This window comes from Bubalus kerabau, chromosome 22 (genome assembly GCF_029407905.1).
Source record: "Bubalus kerabau isolate K-KA32 ecotype Philippines breed swamp buffalo chromosome 22, PCC_UOA_SB_1v2, whole genome shotgun sequence".
Lineage (NCBI taxonomy): Eukaryota > Metazoa > Chordata > Mammalia > Artiodactyla > Bovidae > Bubalus > Bubalus kerabau.
Genome location: NC_073645.1, coordinates 37,743,786 through 37,749,971, shown reverse-complemented (window position 1 = coordinate 37,749,971; position 6,186 = coordinate 37,743,786). Strand labels below are relative to the sequence as shown.

General features: G+C 38.9%; 1 long non-coding RNA gene across 1 annotated transcript; it reads left to right on the top strand.

Moving 5' to 3' along the window:
- The first annotated feature begins 1,476 nt into the window (after positions 1 to 1,476).
- On the top strand, positions 1,477 to 5,904 carry LOC129636933 (uncharacterized). Its single transcript, XR_008707222.1, has 3 exons — positions 1,477 to 1,693; positions 4,089 to 4,288; positions 5,588 to 5,904. It is a non-coding gene; the product is annotated as an uncharacterized LOC129636933 (long non-coding RNA).
- The last annotated feature ends 282 nt before the right edge of the window (positions 5,905 to 6,186 follow it).

Genomic DNA, 6,186 nt, shown 5'->3' with positions numbered 1-6,186 from the left:
TGCTAAGTTGTGTCCAGCTCTTTTGGAGACCCCATGGACTGTAACCCGCCAGGCTCCTCTGTCCATGGAATTTCTCAGGCAAGAATACTGGAGTGGGTTGCTATTTCTTTCTCCAGGGGAATTTCCCTGATCCAGAGATCAAAGCCATGTCTCCTGCATTGACAGGCGGATTCTTTACCACTGAGCCACCAGGGAAGCTCATTCCTAGCATTTACTTAAGGCTTAATAAAATCAGAATCTATGGTACAATTATGGCTGGAATCAAGATTGCTGAGAGAAATATCAATAACCTCAGATATGCAGATGACACCACCCTTATGAAGTGAAGTGACCCTTATGAAAGTGAAAAACTGAAGAGCCTCTTGATGAAGTGAAAGAGGAGAGTAAAAAAGCTGACTTATAACTTAACATTCAAAAAACGAAGATCATGGCATCCAGTTCCATCACTTCATGGCGAATAGATGGGGAAACAATGGAAACAGTGAAAGACTTTATTTTGGGGGGGCTCCAAAATCACTGCAGATAATGACTAAAGCCATGACATTAAAAGACGCTTGCTCCTTGGAAGAAAAGCTATGACCAACCTAGACAGCATATTAAAAAGCAGAGACATTACTTTGCTGACAAAGGTCCATCTAGTCAATGCTATTGTTTTTCCAGTGGTCATGTATGGATGTGAGAGTTGGACTATAAAGAAAGCTGAGCACCAAAGAATTGATGCTTCTGAACTGCGGTATTGGAGAAGAGTCTTCAGAGTCCCTTGGACTGCAAGGAGATCCAACCAATCCATCCTAAAGGAAATCAATCCTGAATATTTATTGGAAGGACTGATGCTGAAGCTGAAACTCCAATACTTTGGCCACCTGATGTGAAGAACTGACTCATTGGAAAAGACCCTTATGCTGGGAAAGATTGAAGGCAAGAGGAGAAGGGGTCGACAGAGGATGAGATGGTTGGATGGCATCACCGACTCAATGGACAAGAGTTTGAGCAAGCTCCAGGAGTTGATGATGGACAGGGAAGCCTGGCATGCTGCAGTCCATGGGGTCGCAAAGAGTTGGACACAACTGAGCGACTGAACTGAACTGATGCATTTTATTCCTTTACTATGTTTAAGGTTTCCACAATGAACAGGAATTATTTTAATAATAAGATAAAAGTTATCTAAAAAGAACAAAAAGAAAATAAAAATTTACAAAAATACATTTTGGCGTCTAACACATCCCCAGACCTCATCCAGTTGCATTAGAAAATGCAAAACAACTTGATGTGTAAAGATCACTGTGACACATTTAAGAAATCTAATCAGATGAGTTTAAATGTAGCATTGTATCAGATTTGAATAACATTTGTGGAACATCACATGGAAAAAGTATATGAACAAAAAAGCAGAAAAAAAGCTTAAGGGCAAATGACATGTGATCCTAATTTCACACTGTGATTGGGAAACCTGGGCTCAACTCAGTTTGGTTCAACCAGTATTTATTGAGTCCAAGACACTGGAGAATAAAGATGAACGAGGGGATTATGATACAGTTGAAGGGACAGATATTTAAACAACTCCCAAACGAGTCAGACTGGCAACTGTTCTGAGAAAGGCAGAAATGAGACTCTGTCAAGTGTGAGTTCGTGCTGACTGGGGGACATCAAAAACCTTGCAAGTTGATGTTAATTAAGGAGTTTGCACTGCAGGGTGAGTTGTGCTCTGTGTTCTTAAACCAGTTATTTAGCCTCTCTGACCATCTGTTTTCCCAGCTGAAAACTAAAGAAACTGGATTTTTAAACATTTCTAATCATATCTGTTTTTCTAAGGGTCCGTGATTTTATGTTAGGCAATAATGAATGAGGCTCCTTGTTAGTGCTGCTTGTGACTTTTCTCTGTAGTCCACCTAATCACAACTGTTGTCACTTTTTATAACTAAATCCAGGCTGGGGTTATTCCTCTTCCTCTGTTCCCATGTCTCTGTGACGGCAAAACTACAGAAGCACCCAAATTGCCGACGGAAAACTCAAGCGTTTGACCTGAGGGTACACAATAAAGAAAATCTGGTTCACAGCTTCCCATTCTTCATTATTTCTCTTTAAGGCTTATTGATTAAATGCAAGGTGGGGCAGGAGGCAAATATGAAAACCTGTTAAATTAGCTGTTTTTATAATTAACTGGCTTGGGCTGTCATTCTGATTTAAAGGCATGCAGAGAGCTCATACTTTTTTTTTGTCATAGTGATATTTTTCAGTTTCTGTGAATCTTACACATTAACCTTGAAGCCACATGACATTCTTTGAATTCTTTAAATAGATCTGGGGGGTTGGATTCATGGCTGGCTTTTATTAGCATTACACTCTCAGCAAATAATAGCACTTTGCATTCTCTTTTAAAGAGCATTATTCTTGGATCCATTCAAAGGGAACTGCACGTAGCCTGCGTTTGATGATTCACTCAAGACAAATAGAAGTTCTACTTCTAAGTAGCCATTTTCCTGTTATTTATTAAAATCTGTATGAAAGCAATATTTTAATCTGTTAATCCATTTAATTAAAAAATATTTACTGAGCTTCTGCTATGTGAAAGGCAAAGACATCATCAAGTGAAATGATCCATCCTTTTATGTGAATTTATTCTTTTCTGGTGATATTAAAATGATTCAACCCTTTAAAAATTCTCCAGAAACTCCTGGGGCAATTGATTGTGGGATGACTCCTAAATGCTGAAACAATTGACTAGAATGTAAAAGGGAAAAGGAAAACAGGGTTTCTTAACTTTGGACCGATTGACATTTGGGGCTTCGTGCTTCCTTGTGGGGAGACTGTCCTGTGCTTGGCAGGACGCTTAACAGCATCCCTGGTCTCTACCCACTAAGATGCCAGTAGCACCTCACCTGCCCTGCCCCCCAACTAGAGTGACAACCATAAATGCCTCCAAACATTGCCACCAGTTCCCTGGAGTCACATTCGTCTCTAGTGAAGAACCAATGAGCTAGAATGACTTTCCCTCTGACAAAGTGCCAGTCTCTACTCATGAAAGTTTATTCTCTTTTTGTCTTAGTGATGGTATCTAAACATATGCACTTCAGCCTGTGTACCTTGAGATTGCACATAAAGCAAATTCTATTCCTGTGTTTCTCCCTCTGTCACCAGGGGTAATAATAATAGATAGTCCCTTCTTGGAAATGACTGAAAAGATGACTACTGACCTAAAGTCAGGGCTAGAACTTTGTTTTCCAAAATTGGGGTAAATTTTTACTAATATATGTATTCTTGTAATGGGAGAAAGCCTTTGTATCCTATTATAAGTTAATCACTAAATTTGTGTTGGCAAATTTTAACAGATAGCACTCCAGGAAAAAAAAAAAAAAGTGCCAATCTCCATGGTGCAAATATTTACACTTCTACTGGGGTCAATTTCCAGCTACTAGCCCAGTGTTAGTTTATGTGGAGTTATGGAGAGAACTCCATTATAAAATATTATAACCATATGTGTACAACAAATGTAAAGAATCTTGAGGAATAGATAGTAAAATAATTATGAAAGGAAGAGTATGGAGTAACCATTGCTTTAGTTTTTATTTAATAAATGTATTTATATAAGTTAATTTAAAATAGTAACTGTTCTGGGACTTCCCTGGTGGTCCAGTGGTTAAGACTCTGCTTCCAATGGAGGGAGCACAGGTTCAATCCCTGGTTGAGGAACTAAGATCCTACATGCTACATGGCCAAAAGAAAAACAACGCAAGCAAGCAAAGAATCCCATTTTTAGCAACCAGTTTACAAAATTTTTTAAAATTTACCAACTGGCTCTCATGAGCTACTACAAGCTGGCTCTAGCACACCACTGAAGGACTAACCTATCACCTACCCCAAATGGTACCTCTATTTCAAACGTGCATATTTCTTAGAGTTTCTATGTGGACACAGAAAAGGGTAGTAAGCTCAATCTTACTACCCACTTGAGCTAAAAAATCACCAACCCAGTCTCATTAATCTCCCCATCTTTTAGAGTATACAAAGAGCCCTTGTGCATATAATTTCAACTGATTTTTTAATCACTTTATTCATGGAATATAACAGATATTTCCCTCGTTTTACAGATGGAGAAACTAAACTGAGAACAGCTAAATTACTTGCTCACACTTAACAAGCTACGATATGGCAGAGCAGAGAAACAAGGAAACTACCATTTGTTGAATGTCAACCATAGACTAAACATGGACATTGTGGCTAATCCTCAAAGCAATCCTATGAAATAAATAGAATTGGGCCTATTTTAAATACGAGGAAACTGAACTCGGTGAGATTATGTAACTTTTTCAAAGATCATATCTCTAGTGTGTCTAGAAAGTGAAGTCGCTCAGTCGTGTCCGACTCTTTGAGACCCCCATGGACTGTAGCCTACCAGGCTTCTCCATCCATGGGATTTTCCAGGCAAGAGTAGTGGAGTGGGTTGCCATTTCCTTCTCCAGGGGATCTTCCCGACCCAGAGATCGAACCCGGGTCTCCCACATTGTAGGCAGATGCTTTTACTGTCTGAGTCATTAGTGTTTCTAAGTTAGGATTAACTACACAGTGTTTCTCAAACTCTAATGCACATCAGAGGCACAGGAGAGCCTATGAAAAGAGAGATTTCAGAGCTCACACCTACCGATTCTGATTCACTGGGGTTAGGATCAGACCCAAGACTTTGTATTTCTAACAGGTTTCCTGGGGAGACCCTGATGCTGGTCTGGGCACCCACTTTGAATACCCCCGAGTATACCATGCAGCCTATTAATTCCTGGGAGCCCAAGGGTTCTGACTTCTAGCTCTACTCTCTGTCCACTTCAGCAGTGTTCAGCACATATTATGATAGTTTATATTAACTTTTAAACTAACCAGGCAAAAGGTGATAGATATTGTGCATATACATATAAATGTTTATTACACATACTAGATTAATGTTCTCATTAATAATATATACATACATTTAATCCATCAAGGTGTGGTTGTTCTGAGCTTTTGTGTGAACTGATATTACATAGAAAAAAAAGTTAATTGTCATGAAAGTCATTAGGTAAATATCTAATGACTAATTATAAAAACCTCTCATCAGAGTTTATTAAGGTTCTGAACATTCCTGGAAACAAAATTTTTAAGTCAAATTTTGTTGTCAATATTCCACGTAGGAAAAAATTACATACATGTTGCACAAACTTTGGGATCATATACGGCAAAATAAGCCACCAAACTTGCATTTTCAAGTTTCATTTTTGTTTCAGGGAAAACTGACTTCTTAGCTGATATTTATACTTAGAAGATCTGCATTGAAGCAATACTTAAGGATAACATATATTATAATATTTATAAGACATCTTTCCACCAGGCTCTTAAGTAACTACTTACAATCATGTAATCTTTTTCCCAGTGTGGGCTTAGGATAGAGAGAGAATTATCAAATCCATCTTAAAGATGACAAGCCTGCAGTTTTGTGCACACCTCAGGTGCCTTGGTGAAGGTCATTCACAGACCTAACAGTAAAGACAATCAGAACCCAGGCTTTGGAAATCCTGGTTCGGGAGAGCCCTAGTTACATAATCATTCTTTATTTTAACAGATGAAAAGCCTCTGCACAGTACGGTCAGGGAAACGGTGAACACAACAGTGAGACTCAAGCCAGCCTGTGTGGTTACTGGGTAATGACCTAGGCAAGAGGAAAGGAGACGAGAAGAGTCAAGCTATGGCTAAAAGTAAACCATTAGTTTGAATTACTCATTTCTCTTTATTTCCCATTATCACAGGAAAAAATATGAGTTGACATTGTTCTTTATGGTTTATCAATGTGACCTGGGAGATCCTCCTAGGGCTTCTGAAAATTGATGCTTTATTCAAATAGATTTAATGTATTGGATTTGCACATAAACAGTTAGGAGGCAATTCATTTTCAAATAATAAGGGCTCCAAGAGTACTTAATTAAAATTATAAATTGATTGTCTTCAATTGCAGTATATGATTGGGGGAAACGTATTTCAAGCATTTGCCCCACCCCCACCCTTCTTCCCTTTGCCATCCTTGGAAAACGCCGTGTTTGCCTGGCGAGCACTCATTTTGCCCTGCTCCAGGTGACGCAGCAACTTACTGTACCTCCCAGAATGTTCATTTCACGGATGACTGAAAATGGTGCTTTTCATTGCATCGCGGGTGCTTTACCCCTT